The sequence below is a fragment of the Procambarus clarkii genome, chromosome 83, assembly GCF_040958095.1.
Source record: "Procambarus clarkii isolate CNS0578487 chromosome 83, FALCON_Pclarkii_2.0, whole genome shotgun sequence".
Lineage (NCBI taxonomy): Eukaryota > Metazoa > Arthropoda > Malacostraca > Decapoda > Cambaridae > Procambarus > Procambarus clarkii.
The window spans coordinates 15341151-15359303 of NC_091232.1; positions in this window are offsets into that span (position 1 = coordinate 15341151).

The window sequence follows — 18153 nt, forward strand, 5'->3', positions numbered from 1 at the left end:
GCCCATTAATTAAGTGATTATACTTCCTAATATTTAGCCATAGACACTGGTTCTTCCTGGAATTTCTAATGATCACTTTTTTATTAGTTTCCCTCTTTTCTATAAAAGCGGGTAGTCCTTTGTAATTGATTTCATTACTTTAATAATTAAATAAATAGATTCAAGCCCCAAATGTCCCACACCAATTACTGAAAGCGGTGGTGGGTCACATTTTGCCCAAACCCCCCTGCAGTTTTCAAAATATCCCAAACATCCCAAATTCGATACCTGAGCCATATTTTGGACCCAAATTCTGGCTCTCTGCACCTATTCGCAGTTTGAAATTTCGACTTTTTATACCAAAATTCTGCCAATTACTGAAAGCGGCGATGTGTCACATTTTGCCCAAACCCCCGTGCAGTTTTTAAAATATCCCAAACATCCCAAATTCGATACCTGAGCCATATTTTGGACCCAAATTCTGGCTCTCTGCACCTATTCGCAGTTTGAAATTCCGACTTTTTATACCAAAAATATGCCAATTACTGAAAGCATCGGTGGGTCACATTTTGCCCAAACCCCCCTGCAGTTTTTAAAATATCCCAAACATCCCAAATTCGATACCTGAGCCATATTTTGGACCCAAATTCTGGCTCTCTGCACCTATTCGCAGTTTGAAATTCCGACTTTTTATACCAAAATTCTGCCAATTACTGAAAGCGGCGATGTGTCACATTTTGCCCAAATCCCCCTGCAGTTTTTAAAAAATCCCAAACATCCCAAATTCGATACCTGATCCATATTTTGGACTCAAGTAAGTAAGTAATTATCAAAAGAAGGCACCAAACCGGGAAGGCTATGTAGCACCATCAAATGCGCAAAATAATCAGAGGGCGCTAAATATCACCAAGGATGCCAATACGAGAACAAAAACGCATAAGGCGAACGATATCAAAAGTATCCGAGTCACCAAGAATTCTATCGAGGGACAGGCGACCGCGAGGGGCGGTCGGAAAGCAAGACACACGCTCGTCCTGGAAGTCAGGACATTCAAGAAGGACATGCACGACCGTAAGAGGGACAATGCAACTAGGACAATAAGGAGCAGGGCGGCGCTCCATCAAGTGACCATGGGTTAAGCGAGTATGGCCAATACGCAACCTCGCCAGAGCTGTTTCCCACCGCCGGTTACGGTGGAAGGAGGACGGCCACGAGGAAACACAACATTTAAGAGTACGTAGCTTGTTACCAGTAACAGACAACCAAGAAGCCTGTCAACGGGTAAGGACTGAGGAATGGATAACCGGGTAAAAGACGGAATACGGAATGCCTTTGCGAGAGATGGGACAAGAGCGGACAGCTTCCTTGGCAGCAGCATCCGCACGCTCATTTAAAGACACACCAATATGGCTGGGAACCCAACAAAACTCAACCGACTTAAATTTACTGTGAACGAGAAACAGCCAATGCTGGATCTCGACAACTACTGGATGAACCGGATTAAAGGACCCGAGAGCCATGAGGGCACTATGAGAGTCAACAACAACCACAAAGGAAGACTGACAACGAGAAAGCAGTAGACGAAGAGCATAGAGAATAGCATAAAGTTCCGCTGTAAAGATGCTAGTTTCCGGAGGCAAGCGACACATATAAGTGCGATCAGGAAAAACAACAGAGTAGCCAACACCGTCCGCTGACTTAGACCCATCGGTGAAGACAGAAACGGAGCGGGAGTGAGAAGAAAAGTGCTCGAGGAAAAGGCGTTTTAGAACCGTAGGAGGGGTAAAAGCTTTAGTGATACGAGTCAAGGATGTACAAAACCGCGGAAGAGGGACCCTCCACGGGGGCAAAGAAGGAACAACACGAGGAGAAACATCAGAAATACGAACGGAAAGAGAATCCTGGAGGCGAGATAACCGGACAGAAAGAGGGAGGTGGTGAAGAGGAACAGGAACCGCAGGAGGGGTAAAAGTTAAAGCACGACAGAGGCGAGAGGAAGGATGTTGCAAGGACCGCGCAAGATAGCGAAGACAGTAGCGATCACGGCGGTCCTGGAGAGACAGGAAGCCAGTGTCAACATACAAGCTAAGGATGGGAGTCGAACGAAAGGCACCAGAACTGAGGCGCAACCCAGTATGGTGCAAAGCATCAAGACGGCGAAGAGTAGAAGGAGAAGCAGACGAGTAAGCAGGGCAACCATAATCGAGCTTAGACAGGACGAGAGAGGAATGTAAAGCAAGGAGAGTGCGCCTATCTGCCCCCCAAGAAGTATGGGACAAGACCCGAAGGAGGGTAAGGGCCTTAGAGCACTCAACACGGAGGTAAGAGATATGGGGAGACCAAGACAAACGAGTGTCAAGGAATAACCCCAAAAGCTTCGCGGAATCTTTGTATTCAAGGGGATGACCATAAAGTGACAAAGAGGGACGAAGAACAACCCGTTTCCGCGTAAAAGTCATGGCACAAGTCTTAGAAGTAGAGAACTTGAAGCCATGACCTGTGGCCCAAGACGACACGGCATCAATTGCAAGTTGAAGCCGGCGTTGAAGGAGAGGCGAATCATCACCCTGACAACAAAGGGTAAGATCATCGACATAGAGAGCGGAGAAGACACCAGAAGGAAGAGAGGAAAGAAGACCATTGAAGGCAACCAGAAAAAGAGTAGTGCTCAGAACACTACCCTGGGGCACACCTTCGTATTGCTGAAAAGAGGGAGAGAGAGCGGTACCAAGGCGCACCCGAAAGGAACGACGAGAGAGGAAGCTGCGGAGAAAGAGAGGGAGATGACCACGAAGGCCAAAAGAATGAAGTTGAGATAGGATATGATAACGCCAAGTGGTGTCGTAAGCCTTTTCTAGGTCAAAAAGGACGGCAACAACGGAGGTCTTCGCAGCAAAAGCAGTACGAATATAGACCTCCAATTTCACCAGGACATCTGTCGTGCTGCGGCACTTGCGGAAACCAAATTGAGAAGGGGAGAGGAGGTGATGGTGTTCCAGGAACCACATCAGACGAACGTTAACCATACGTTCAAAGAGTTTACAGACACAACTTGTGAGAGCAATAGGGCTAAAGTCCTTAGGGGAAGTACCCAGAGACCCCGGTTTGCGAACAGGGAGGACAACGGCATCGAGCCAGTCCTCAGGGACTGACGACGACTCCCAGATCCGATTATACAGACTCAGTAAATACTGAGACGTGCTCGGAGGGAGATGGCGAAGCATCTCAAAAGAATACCATCGGAGCCCGCCGCCGTAGAACCGCAGAGGGCCAGCGCAGACCGAAGCTCAGAGAGAGAGAAGGGATCATTATAGGGAAGCTGAAGATGAGTGCAGAAATCTAAAGGACGAGACTCAAGGACAGGTTTACGAAGAAGGAAAGATTGGGGAAGATGAAGACCAGAGCTAACAGAAGAAAAGTGGGAACCCAGTTCGGAAGCGACCTGCAACGGGTCCGCCACAAGAGTATCATGGAGGTGAAGGACCGGTGAAACATCGGGAACGAACTTACCCGCTATCTTGCGGATACGCTTCCAGATCTGGGCCAGAGGGGTTTCGGACGTAATTGTTGAGACACAAGATGCCCAACATTCACGTTTAGCCGTACGGATGGCCCTACGGGCCACCGCACTCGCTTTCCGAAAGAAAAGAAAAGAATCGGTCGTCTGCCTACGGCGGTGCTTCTTCCAGGCTGCACGCTTACAGCGGATAGCCCGAGCACAGTCCGCATTCCTCCAGGGAACGCACTTCCGTGGACCCCGAGAGGAAGAGGGAGGAATAGAGCGGAGGGCAGCGTCGAAGACAGTGTCATGAAAAAGGAGGAGAGCGCGAGAGAGGGACAGAAGGGAGAGGTCAGAGAGAGTAGCACTGAGGGAAAATAGGGTCCAGTCCGCCTTAGCAAACTGCCACCTAGGGAAAGAGAGGGAAGGGCGAAAAGAGAAAAAGGAAACAAGGATGGGGAAATGATCACTTCCATGGAGGTCATCAAGAACCTGCCACGTGAAATCTAAGTAAAGAGAAGAAGAGCAGAGAGAAAGATCAAGACAAGAAAGGGTGCGAGTTCGAGAGTCCAAATGAGTGGGCTCACCAGAATTCAGAAGAGACAGGGAAGAAGAGAGGAGAAACGGCTCAAGGAGGCGACCCCGGGTATTCGTCAGAACGTCACCCCAAAGAGAATGACGACAATTGAAGTCACCCAGTAGGAGCACAGGCTCCGGCAAGGAGTCTAGGAGGTGTTTCAAATCAGGAAGAGAGAGTGGGACACTCGGGGGGAGATAAATGGAACAAACTGTGTACCATTTCCCCACAAAGATACGAGCAGCAGAACAATGGAGAGGCGAAGGAAAAAGTAAAGGAACAAAGGGAACATCAGCCCGAATCAAGAGAGCAGAAGAATTAGAAGCCCCAGCAATGGCCGGGGGGGGGGGGGGGAGAGAAAGGAATAGCCACGAAAACGACCAGGACGAGCACCAAGCATTGGCTCCTGGAGACAGACACAAAGGGGCGAAAACCGCGAAACCAGAAGTTGGAGTTCGAGGAAATTGGCGTAATAACCTCGAACGTTCCATTGAAGAATGGACAACGACGAGAAGAGAAAGGACAAAAACAGAGAACAAGGAAGAAACAAAGGCGAAAGACCAACAGAGCACGTTAAAGAATATCAGGGTCGGGATCAGGGTCAGCAAAGTCAGGGTTAGGGGGCATGGGTAAACTGAGCAAAGACGGAGGGAAGGAAACGGGAGAACAGATCAGAAGTGGGCGGGCAGGGTCCAGAGGAGGAGGAGGAGGAGGAGGAGACAACGGAGAGGAGCAGTCAAGGACAGCAGCAGGAAGAGGGGGAGTAGAAAGAGAGGAGCGCACCCCAGCAAGAGCAGCAACCGAAAGGGAAGCAGGGGCCAAAGAAACCTCCATAGCAGGAACAGGGGGCGCAAGCACTGAAACGGGAGGGGAAGGAGCAACAGAGCCAGAAGGAGGAGCTGAGGAAGAAAGCGAAGCCTTCTTACCCGCCGGGGAAGAGGAAGGAGAGGAGCCAGGCTAACGCTTCTGACTTAAAGAGACCGGTGTCCCAGCAACTACGTAACGGGCAACGGATTCCAGTGTCTCAACAGGAGAAGCCGAACGAGAGCACACACGACGGCCGTTAGGAGAGCGATGGACATCCGCCCGCACCGACAGGCGGTGGGGAGAGCCGATAGATGGAGGAAGAGGATGGGAAGGAGGATCGGAGGGGGACGAGGAAGAAGACACAGAAGACACGACAGACCGGGTAGAAGGAAGGGGAACCCCAAACAGAGGACCAGGAGGAGGATCCTTCGGGAGAGAACCCAAAGGGACAGAGGAGGGGGCAGTGGGCGCATCAGGGTCCAAGGCCCGGAAACAGTTGTGAGTCTGAGGAAGGCGGGAAGGACGAGGAGAGGAAGAGCGCAACACGCGAGCATAAGAGATATTAGCATAAGGCGGGAGCCGGCGAACCTGGTGCCGCGCCTCAGGAAAAGATAAACGCTCCCGGTGCTTCAAGTTGAGGACGACTGCCTCAAGCTTGTAATGGACACACGCACGGGAGAAGGTAGGATGGGCCTCACCGCAGTTGAGGCAACGAGCCTGGGGAGAAGCGCACTCCGACTTAGAGTGACCTTCGCCACCACACAAAGGACAGAGAGAGACAGTCCCGGAGCAGCGGAGGGCACCATGCCCAAACCTCCAGCACTTGTTGCAGAGCCGAGGAGAAGGAATGTACTCCTGGACAGAGCACCTGGCACCAGCAAGAATGACAGAGGGTGGAAGGGTCCTACCATCAAAGGTAATCTTCACAACCCGGAGGGGTTGACGGCGACTACCACGAGGGGGACGAGTAAACGTGTCCACCTGGAGAATAGAATGGCCCTGGGCAGCGAGGATATGTCGAATATCGTCGTGGCAGTCGCGCAGGTCCCGAACACCGGTCGCAACATGGGGCGGGAGCAAAATAGTGCCAACACTGGCATTCAACTGAACGTTCTGCGAGACCCGAACAGGGGGCCCCCCCAAGGCAGGATAAGGCAGCCAAGCGGGAAGCAGCATCCTGAGAAGGAGCAGCAACGACACGTGTACCGAGACGAGTGGGGTTGAAAGTAATGGAGGCATCCACGGAATCAATGAGATGACGATGGAGGGAGAAATCGTCAGGAGGCGCAGAATCAAGAGGGAGGAGATCAAAATATTTGGCCCACGAAGCGGGACCAAACAAGGCTTGATAGGTAGCAGAACTGGAAGGAATCGAGCGAGGGCGGCCGTGACGAGGACGGCGGTGAGAACCCCCAGAGAGAGAGGGGTTAAAAGGCGCAGTAGATACAACTAGAGAAGGAGCCGCGCCAGGGGACGAGGTAGTCACCACTGGGGGCTTGGGGCTCGACCCAACCACAGAGGAGGGAGGGGAGCCAGAGGAAGGAGTCAGAGAGGCCAAAGGAGGAGCAAGGTCGGGGCCCAATGCAGCGGAGGCTACAGAGCCCGGTCTTCCAATACGGACCGACTCGGGGGCTTGGTCGCCCACCCCACGAGCCTGAGAAGGTAAACCGGAAGAAGCTGAAGCAGGGGTAATCATCTTGACGAAAAAAAGAATTCACTCACGAATGTGCCCCCACACCCACCATGGAGCCACAATTAGAGGCAGGACACCCAAGAAGAAGCTATCGCCGATCTTGTCGGGGCCTCCTAGGGGTGCGTCGCGAGTATACGCTCCACAAACGCCACCTTAAGAAACCGACAGTCCGTCGAGATCGGGTTCAGTGACGAAGTGGGGATTGACAATAAAAGGTTCCCCTCGCTCTCGACGTCGGGTACTGCAGTTCTACGGGTGCATGAGTATGCCTCCTCAAGCACCCGGGCGTCAAAATAGAAGAAGTCCAAGGGAAGAACCAGAACGAGCAAAAGGTCGGCAGGAAACGGCAAGCAGATAGGAGAAGAGGGGGGAGAAAAACGAAACAGAAGGAAAAGGAAAAGATGCCCAGCAGAATTGGAGAGGACGGCAGCAGGAGCACAAGGCTAGAAAAGGACAGAGGACTGTCCCAAGGAGCATCACACTCCGGCAGCCGCCCACTAAGCCCCCACACGGCGACAACGAGCTGAGCGGGGAGGGGGTATTTTGGACTCAAATTCTGGCTCTCTGCACCTATTCCCAGTTTGAAATTACGACTTTTTATACCAAAAATTAGCCAATTACTGAAAGCACCGGTGGGTCACATTTTGCCTAAACCCTCCTGCAGTTTTCAAAATATCCCAAACATCCCAAATTCGTTACCTGAGCCATAATTTGGACCCAAATTCTGGCTTTGCATCTATTCGCAGTTCAAATTTCCGACTTTCTATACCAAAAATTAGCCAATTACTGAAAGCGGCGGTGTGTCACATATTGCACAAAACCCCCTGCAGTTTTCAAAATTTCCCAAACATCCCAAATTCGATACCTGAGCCATATTTTGGACCCAAATTCTGGCTCTCTGCACCTATTCGCAGTTTGAAATTCTTACTTTTTATACCGAAAATATGCCAATTACTGATAGCGGTGTGTCACATTTTGCCCAAACCCCCCCCCCTGCAGTTTTCAAAATATCCCGTACATCCCAAATTCGACGCCAGGCCCACATTTGGAGCCAAAATCTGTCTTTCTGCACGTATTCGTAGTTTGAAATTCCGACTTTTTATACCGAAAATATGCCAATTACTGAAAGCGGCGGTGTGTCACATATTGCACAAAACCCCTTGCAGTTTTCAAAATATCCCAAACATCCCAAATTCGATACCTGAGCTATATTTTGGACCCTATATACTTGATAACATCTTTTGAGAATTTTGTGATACAGACAAGTTCCATTCCTTGTCTTGTATGTAATGGTCTTGAATGGATGGTGGCAGCATTTCGTCTTCTACTATCTACTCTACTATCTACTCTTCTACTTCTACCTATCTACACCTCTCCCTCCACCCCTCTCCAGACTCTCACTTTCAACTAATGATCCTCCTCGCTCCTTCCACCTCTCTCACCCCAAACCCTCACTAATTACTTCACTATTCATTTCTTTCCTTTCGTTTTCTCTTATACGTTTGTGGCAGTGAAATGTATTCTAGAGTTCTCTCTAGAGTTTCGGGTAGCTGATCAAGTTACGGCGCCTTGTAGTCTTAGCACCTAGGTAGTCAAATACCTAGGTTACAAGGTGTTGAACGCGAGAGGTTGCCTTAGGAACTCTGGAGGTGCTCTAGAATAGTTAGCTAACTGGGGACGGGATAACGGACTAGAGAGAGCTGTTTCCCCCGGCCTCGTTAGTTAACTGGGGATGGGTTGGAATAATGGACAAGATAGAGATATTTCCCCCACCCCCCGTTACAATATATTTCATTTGGTGCAATCATAATAATGTTCATATCTCGGTCTTTCTGGAGGCATATAAGATTTTAGGCTTTATTAGCGTATCTTTGTTAATTATACAATATATCGGCAAGTGTGTAGGCGTCTGCACTCCATGCCCGACTAGCTACTGAGCGCTACTATAAAAACATATGTACCATCAGTTGAGCTATAAATATGTATATTGTAATGTATTTAAAATGAAGCTCTTAATTCTATCTTGCTTAAGACATATATAAAACATTTGTGTTTATTAACGAATTTACGTGAAATAAACATTGATCTGAGAGAGAGTTGCTCCGTCGTTCAGTCTGTACGGGGTGGGAGCTCCATAATTTTTAAAATACATGTATCTTCATTAGAACTTTAAATATGTCTATGGTAAAGTGTTTAAAGTGAAGCTTATATGTCTGCCTTTCTTGAGACATATAAAACATATATGTTTATTAACGAATATACGTGAAATAAACATTGTTCTGAGAGAGAGTTGCTCGGTCGATCAATCTGTCCGGGGTCAAAGCTCGGCTATTATAAAAGTACACGTATCTTCGCTTTAAATTTAAATATGCCCATGGTAAAGTATTTAGAATGAAGATTATATTTATATCTTTCTTGTGACATATAAAACTCTTACGTTTATTAAGGAATCTGTGTGAAATAGGCATGGTTCTGAGACGAATGCTGCGGTTTTCGAGCTCGACGAGCAATGAAAACTGCCCCTTTTATAAAACTACAAATATCTTCGGTTTTACTTGAAATATTTGTCTGGTAGAAGTTTAACATATAGATCGCGTTTTTGTCTTTCTTCTGACTAATAAATAATTTTGGTTTAATAAGTCATCAAGATGTTTTCAACAATATTTCACATGTATTTCATGTGAACAATGTATTTCAACAATACAATAAAACAAAAACACACATTGGTACATTATTGCAAAGGCACTATACTATATACATTATATATATTATATATATATATATATATATATATATATATATATATATATATATATATATATATATATATATATATATATATATATATATATATATATATATATATATATATATATATATATATGTCGTACCTAGTAGCCAGAACACACTTCTCTGCCTACTATGCAAGGCCCAATTTGCCTAATAAGCCAAGTTTTCATGAATTAATTGTTTTTCGACTACCTAACCTAACCTAACCTAACTTTTTCGGCTACCTAACCTAACCTATATAGATAGGTTAGGTTAGGTTAGGTAGGGTTGGTTAGGTTCGGTCATATATCTACGTTAATTTTAACTCTAATACAAAAAAAATTGACCTCACACTAAATGAAATGGGTAGCTTTATCATTTCATAAGAAAACAATTAGAGAAAATATATAAATTCAGGAAAACTTGGCTTAGTAGGCAAATCGGGCCTTGCATAGTAGGCTGAGAAGTGCGTTCTGGCTACTAGGTACGACATATATATATATATATATATATATATATATATATATATATATATATATATATATATATACATATAAATTGTTGCAAGTCGAGCAACAAATATTTTACATTGAACAACAAATGAGATTGGAAAAGCAGTATTGCCACCTCTGCTATACAGAAAAAAATAGACCCCAGACACACCCTGTGGGTAGTAATGGACCCCCATACCGACACTATGAGGGGTAGTGGACCCCATAATAACACTATGGGCGGTAGTTGACTTCATAGCAACCCTGTGGGCGGTAGTGGACCCCCTGCCGACCCTGTGGGCGCCAGTGGACCCCCTACCGACCCTGTGGGCGGTAGTGGACCCCATACCGACCCTGTGGGTGGCAGTGGACTCCATACCGACCCTGTGGGTGGCAGTGGACCCCATACCGACCCTGTGGGCGGTAGTGAACCCCCTACCGACCCTGTGGGCGGCAGTTGACCCCCCTACCAACCCTGTGGGCGGTAGTGGACCCTTTACCGACCCTGTGGCCGGCAGTGGACCCTATATACTAATCCTGTGGGCGATACTGGACCCTATACTCATCCTGTGGGCGGCAATGGACGCCATACACATCCAGTGGGTGTTATTGGACTCCATACTTATTCTGTGGGTGGTTGGAGCCCCATACCCATCCTGTGGGTGATAGTGGACGCCTTACTCATCCTGTGAGTGGTATTGGACCCAATTCCCATCCTGTGGGTGGTTGTGAGCCCCACACCCATCCTGTCGGTGGTAGTGGACGCCATACACATCCAGTGGATGGTATTGGACCCCATACCCTTCCTGTGGGTGGAAGCGATCCCCAAGTTTGCAGTAGTTTACCCCATAAACATTCCAACAACATCGTTTTCTGTTAGCGTTCTTACAAAACATTCTTTAAAGATTTTTAAAGCGCAAACTATGGTATATAATATTCATTGGTGAAGCAATGCTATTCTATGTAATTATTTATAGTGCTTATTATAATTTACTAAGAACAACTAATATTTCCTAAAACAAAACTACGAGCCTTCAATAGGACGTAGCTGATCTGTAACATTCTAAGAGCATGGACAATAGTAGGTAAATTTCACAACCCATGTGGGACCTGAAACCTACAATTTTCATTATAATTGAACCAATCACGAGTATTCTGCTATTTACGTTGATGGACGGGTACTGTGAGACGTAAATTGGTACATGAGGAAGAGTTTGGGCCTTGGTAAAAAAGATACCTCGAAATATATCACACATGTACTAAATCACATTCAACATATTGACTTTAAGCACTAAGTCATATATGTGCTGTCTTGTGTGAGAACGAGTTGCTTACCCATCCTCCTCACTCATGAAGACCTTTACCCATCCTCGTCAATCATGAACACCTAATACCCATCCTCCTCACTTGAAGACCCTTACCCATCCACTTCCCTCATGAAGACCCTTACCCATCCTCCTCACTCATCAAGACCCTTACCCATCCTCCTCACTCGTGAAGACCCTTACCCATTCTCCTCACTCAGGAAGACCCTTACCCATCATCCCGACAAATTAAGACCCTTACCCATCCTCCTCACAAATTAAGAACCTTACCCATCCATTCACTCATGAAAACCTTATCCATCCTCCTCACTCATAAATACCCTTACCCATCCTCCTCAATCAGGAAGACTCTTACCCATCCTCCTCATTCATGAAGACCCTTACCCATCCTCCTCACTCTTCATGACCCTTACCCATTCTCCTCACTTTTGATGACCCTTACCCATCCTCCTCACTCATCAACACCCTTACCCATTCTCCTCATTTTTGATGACCCTTACCCACTCTCCTTACTCATGAATACCCTTACCAATCCTACTCACTCAGGAAGACCCTTATCATTCTTCCTCACTCATGAAGACCTTTCCCATCCTCATCACTCATGAAGTCCCTTACCCATCCTCCTCACTCATGAAGACCCTTACCCATCCTTCTCACTCATGAAGACTCTTACCCATCCTCCTCACTCATGAAGACTCTTACCTATCCTCCTCACTCATGAAGACCCTTACCCATCCTCCTGACATACGAAGTCCCATACCGATCCTCCTCACTTATGAAGACCCTTACCCATCCTCCTCATTCATAAAGACCCTTACCTATCCTCCTCACTCATGAAGACCCTTACCCATCCTCCTCACTCATTAAGACCCTTACCCATCATCCTCACTCAGCAATACTCTTACCCATCCTCCTCACTCATGAAGACCCTTATTAATCCTCCTCACTTATGAAGACCTTTACCCATCCTCCTCACTCATGAAGACCCTTTCCCATCCTCCTCACTCATCAAGAACCTTACCCATCCTCCTCACTCATGGAGACCTATACCTATCCTCCTCACTCAGGAAGACCCTTACCCATCCTCCTCACTAATTAAGACCCTTACCCATCTTCTTCACTCATGAAAACCTTAACTATACTCCTCACTCATGAATATCCTTACCCATCATCCTCACTCAAGAATATTCTTACCCATCCTACTCACTCAGGAAGACCCTTACCCATCTTCTTCACTCAAGAAGACCTTTACCCATCCTCGTCAATCATGAAGACCTAATACCCATCCTCCTTGAAGACCCTTACTCATCCTCTTCCCTCATGAAGAACCTTACCCATCCTCCTCACTCATCAAGACCCTTACCGATCCTCCTCACTCGTAAAGACCCTTACCCATTCTCCTCACTCAGGAAGACCTTTACCCCTCCTCCTAACAAATTAAGACCCTTACCCATCTACCTCACAAATTAGGACCCTTACCCATCCATTAACTCATGAAAACCTTATTCATCCTCCTCACTCATGAATACCCTTACCCATCCTCCTCAATCAGGAAGACTCTTACCCATCCTCCTCACTCATGAAGACCCTTACCCATCCTCCTCACTCATCAAGACCGTTACCCATTCTCCTCACTTTTGATAATCCTTACCCACACTCCTTACTAATGAATACCCTTACCGATCCTACTCACTCAGGAAGACCCTTACCCATCTTCTTCACTCAAGAAGACCTTTCCCATCCCCCTCACTCATGAAGACCCTTACCCATCCTCCTCACTCATGAAGACCCTTACCCATCCTTCTCACTTATGAAGACCCTTACTCATCCTCCTCACTTATGAAGTCCCATACCTATGCTCCTCACTCATGAAGACCCTTAAACATTCTTCTCATTCATGAAGACTCTTACCCACCCTCCTCATTCATGAATACCCTTACCCCATCCTCCTCACTCATGAAGACCCTTACCCATCCTCTCCACTCATGAAGACCCTTACCCATCCTCCTCACTCATGAAGACCCTTACCAATGCTCCTCATTCATGAAAACCCTTACCCATTCTTCTCACTCAGAAAGACCCTTACCAATCCTCCTCAATCATGGAGACCTTACCCATCCTCCTCACTTATGAAGTCCCATACCTATGCTCCTCATTCATGAAGACTCTTACCCATCCTCCTCATTCATGAAGACTCCTACCCATCCCTCGCACTCATGACGCCCCTTACCCATCCTTCTCACTCATGAAGACCCTTACTTATCCTCCTCACTCATTACGGCCCAAACCCATCCTTCTCAATCAGGAAGATCCTTACCCATCCTCCTCACTCATGTAGACTCTTATCCATACCCCTCACCCATAAATATCCTTACCCATCGTCCTTACTCATGGAGACCTTTCCCATTCACCTCACTTTTTAAGACCCATACCCATCATTCTCACTCATGGACACTCTTACACATCCTCCTCACTCATGAAGCCCCTTACCCATCCTTCTCAATCATGAAGATCCTTACCTATCCTCCTCACTCATTAATACCCTTACTCATCCTACTCACTCAGGAAGACCATTACCCATCTTCCTCACTCACGAAGATCTTTCCCATACTCTTCTCTCATGAAGACCCTTACCCATCTTCCTCACTCATGAAGACCCTTACCCGTCCTTTTCACTCATGAAGACCCTTATCCATCCTCCTCACTTATGAAGTCCCATACCCATACTCCTCACTCATGAAGACCCTTACCCTCCTCCTCATTTAGGAATACTCCTACCCACCCTCCTCATTCATAAATACCCTTACCCATCCTCCTCAATCAGGAAGACCTTTACCCATCTTTCTCACTCATGAAGACCTTACCAATCCTCCTCACTCATTGAGACCCATACATATCCTCCTAACTCAGGAAGACCCTTACCCATCCTCCTCTCAAATTAAGACCCTTACTCATTTTCTTCACTCACGAAAACCTTACCTATCCTCCTCGCTCATGAATACCCTTACCCATCCTTCTCAATCAGGAAGACTCTTACCCATCCTCCTCACTCATGAAGACCTTACCCATCCTCCTCACTCATGAAGACCCTTACCCATCCTCTCCACTCATGAAGACCCTTACCCATCCTCCTCACTCATGAAGACCCTTACCAATGCTCCTCACTCATGAACACCCTTACTCATCCTACTCACTCAGGAAGACCCTTACCCATCTTCCTCACTCATGAAGATCTTTCCCATCCTCCTCACTCATGAAGACCCTTACCCATCTTCCTCACTCATGAAGACCCTTACCCGTCCTTATCACTCATGAAGACCCTTACCCATCCTCCTCACTTATGAAGCCCCGTACCTATGCTCCTCATTCATGAAGACTCTTATCCATCCTCCTCATTCATGAAGACTCCTACACATCCTCCGCACTCATGAAGCCCCTTACCTATCCTTCTCACTCATGAAGACCCTTAATTATCCTCCTCACTCATGAAGACCCTTATTCATCCTTCACGGTTATGAAGACCCTTACCCATCCTCCTCACTCATGAAGACCCTTACCCATCCTCCTCACCGACGAAGACCCTTACTTATCGTCCTCACTCATGACGATCCTTTCCCATTCTCGTCACTCATGAAGACCCTTTCCCATCCTCCTCACTCATTAAGGCCCAAACCCATCCTTCTCAATCAGGAAGACCCTTACCCATCCTCCTCAATCATTAAGACCCTTACGCATCCTTTTCCTCACTCATGAAGACCCTTACCAATCCTCATCACCCATGAAGACTCTTACCCATCCTCCTCACTCAAGAAGACCTTTACCCATCCTCGTCAATCATGAAGACCTAATACCCATCCTCCTTGAAGACCCTTACCCATCCTCTTCCCTCATGAAGAACCTTACCCATCCTCCTCACTCATCAAGACCCTTTCCGATCCTCCTCACTCGTGAAGACCCTTACCCATTCTCCCCACTCAGGAAGACCTTTACCCCTCCTCCTAACAAATTAAGACCCTTACCCATCTACCTCACAAATTAGGACCCTTACCCATCCATTAACTCATGAAAACCTTATTCATCCTCCTCACTCATGAAAACCCTTACCCATCCTCCTCAATCAGGAAGACTCTTACCCATCCTCTCACTCATGAAGACCCTTACCCATCCTCCTCACTCATCAAGACCGTTACCCATTCTCCTCACTTTTGATAACCCTTACCCATCCTTCTCACTTATGAAGACCCTTACTCATCCTCCTCACTTATGAAGTCCCATTCCTATGCTCCTCACTCATGAAGACCCTTACCCATCCTCCTCATTCATGAAGACTCCTACCCATCCTCCTCATTCATGAATACCCTTACCCATCCTCCTCACTCAGTGAGACCCTTTCCCATCTTTTTCACACATGAAGACCTTACCCATCCTCCTCACTCATTAAGACCCTTACCCATCCTCCTCACTCATTGAAACCCATACCCACCCTCCTAACTCAGGAAGACCCCTTACCCATCCTCCTCTCAAATTAAGACCCTTACCCATTCTCTTCACTCATGAAAACCTTTCCTATCCTCCTCGCTCATGAATACCCTTACCCATCTTTCTCACTCAGGAAGACTCTTACCCATCCTCCTCACTCATGAAGACCTTACCCATCCTCCTCACTCAGGAAGACCCTTACCCATCCTCCTCACTCATGGAGACCCTTACTTATGCTCCTCACTCATGAAGACCCTTAAACATTCTTCTCATTCATGAAGACTCTTACCCACCCTCCTCATTCATGAATACCCTTACCCCATCCTCCTCACTCATGAAGACCCTTACCCATCCTCTCCACTCATGAAGACCCTTACCCATCCTCCTCACTCATGAAGACCCTTACCAATGCTCCTTACTCATGAAAACCCTTACCCATTCTTCTCACTCAGAAAGACCCTTACCAATCTTCCTCACTCATGAAGATTTTTCCCATCCTCCTCAATCATGAAGACCCTTACCCATCCTCCTCACTTATGAAGACCCTTATTCATCCTTCTCAGTTATGAAGACCCTTACCCATCCTCCTCACTCACGAAGAACCTTATCCATCTTCCTCACTCATGGTGACCTATACCCATCCTCCTCACTCAGGAACACTCTTGCCCATCCTCCTCACTCATGAAGCCCCTTACCCATCCTCCTCATTCATAAAGACTCTTACCCACCCTCCTCATTCATGAATTTCCTTACCCATCCTCCTCACTCACGAAGCCCCTTACCCATCCTCCTCAATCATGAAGACCCTTACCTATCCTTCTCACTCATAAAGACCCTAACCCATCCTCCTGACTTACGAAGTCCCATACCTATCCTCCTCACTTATGAAGACCCTTACCCATCCACCTCACTCATTAAGACCCTTTCCCATCATCCTCACTCAGCAAAACCCTTACCCATCCTCCTCACTCATGAAGACCTTACCCATCCTCCTCACTCATGAAGACCCTTACCCATCCTACTCACTCATGAAGATCCTTTCCCATCCTCCTCACTCACGAAGAACCTTATCCATCCTCCTCACTCATGGTGACCTATACCCATCCTCCTCACTCAGGAAGACCCTTACCCATCCTCCTCACTAATTAAGACCCTTACCCATCTTCTTCACTCATGAAAACCTTAACTATACTCCTCACTCATGAATATCCTTACCCATCATCCTCACTCAGGAATATTCTTACCCATCCTACTCACTAATTAAGACCCTTACCCATCTTCTTCACTCAAGAAGACCTTTACCCATCCTCGTCAATCATGAAGACCTAATACCCATCCTCCTTCAAGACCCTTACCCATCCTCTTCCCTCATGAAGAACCTTACCCATCCTCCTCACTCATCAAGACCCTTACCGATCCTCCTCACTCGTAAAGACCCTTACCCATTCTCCTCACTCAGGAAGACCTTTACCCCTCCTCCTAACAAATTAAGACCCTTACCCATCTACCTCACACATTAGGACCCTTACCCATCCAATAACTCACGAAAACCTTATTCATCCTCCTCACTCATGAATACCCTTACCCATCCTCCTCAATCAGGAAGACTCTTACCCATCCTCCTCACTCATGAAGACCCTTACCCATCCTCCTCACTCATCAAGACCGTTACGCATTCTCCTCACTTTTGATAATCCTTACCCACACTCCTTACTAATGAATACCCTTACCCATCCTACTCACTCAGGAAGACCCTTACCCATCTTCTTCACTCAAGAAGACCTTTCCCATCCCCCTCACTCATGAAGACCCTTACTCATCCTCCTCACTTATGAAGTCCCATACCTATGCTCCTCACTCATGAAGACCCTTACCCATCCTCCTCATTCATGAAGACTCCTACCCACCCTCCTCATTCATGAATACCCTTACCCATCCTCCTCACTCAGTGAGACCCTTTCCCATCTTTTTCACTCATGAAGACCTTACCCATCCTCCTCACTCATGAAGACCCTTACCCATCCTCCTCACTCATTGAGACCCATACCCACCCTCCTAACTCAGGAAGACCCCTTACCCATCCTCCTCTCAAATTGAGACCCTTACCCATTCTCTTCACTCATGAAAACTTTACCTATCCTCCTCGCTCATGAATACCCTTACCCATCCTTCTCACTCAGGAAGACTCTTACCCATCCTCCTCACTCATGAAGACCTTACCCATCCTCCTCACTCATGAAGACCTTACCCATCCTCCTCACTCATGAAGACCTTACCCATCCTCCTCACTCATTAAGACTCTTACCCATCCTCCTAACTCATGATGACCCTTACCTATCCTCCTCACTCATGAAGACCTTACCCATCCTCCTCACTCATGAAGACCTTACCCATCCTCCTCACTCATTAAGACTCTTACCCATCCTCCTAACTCATGATGACCCTTACCTATCCTCCTCACTCATGAAGACCTTACCCATCCTCCTCACTCATGGAGACCCTTACTTATGCTCCTCACTCATGAAGACCCTTAA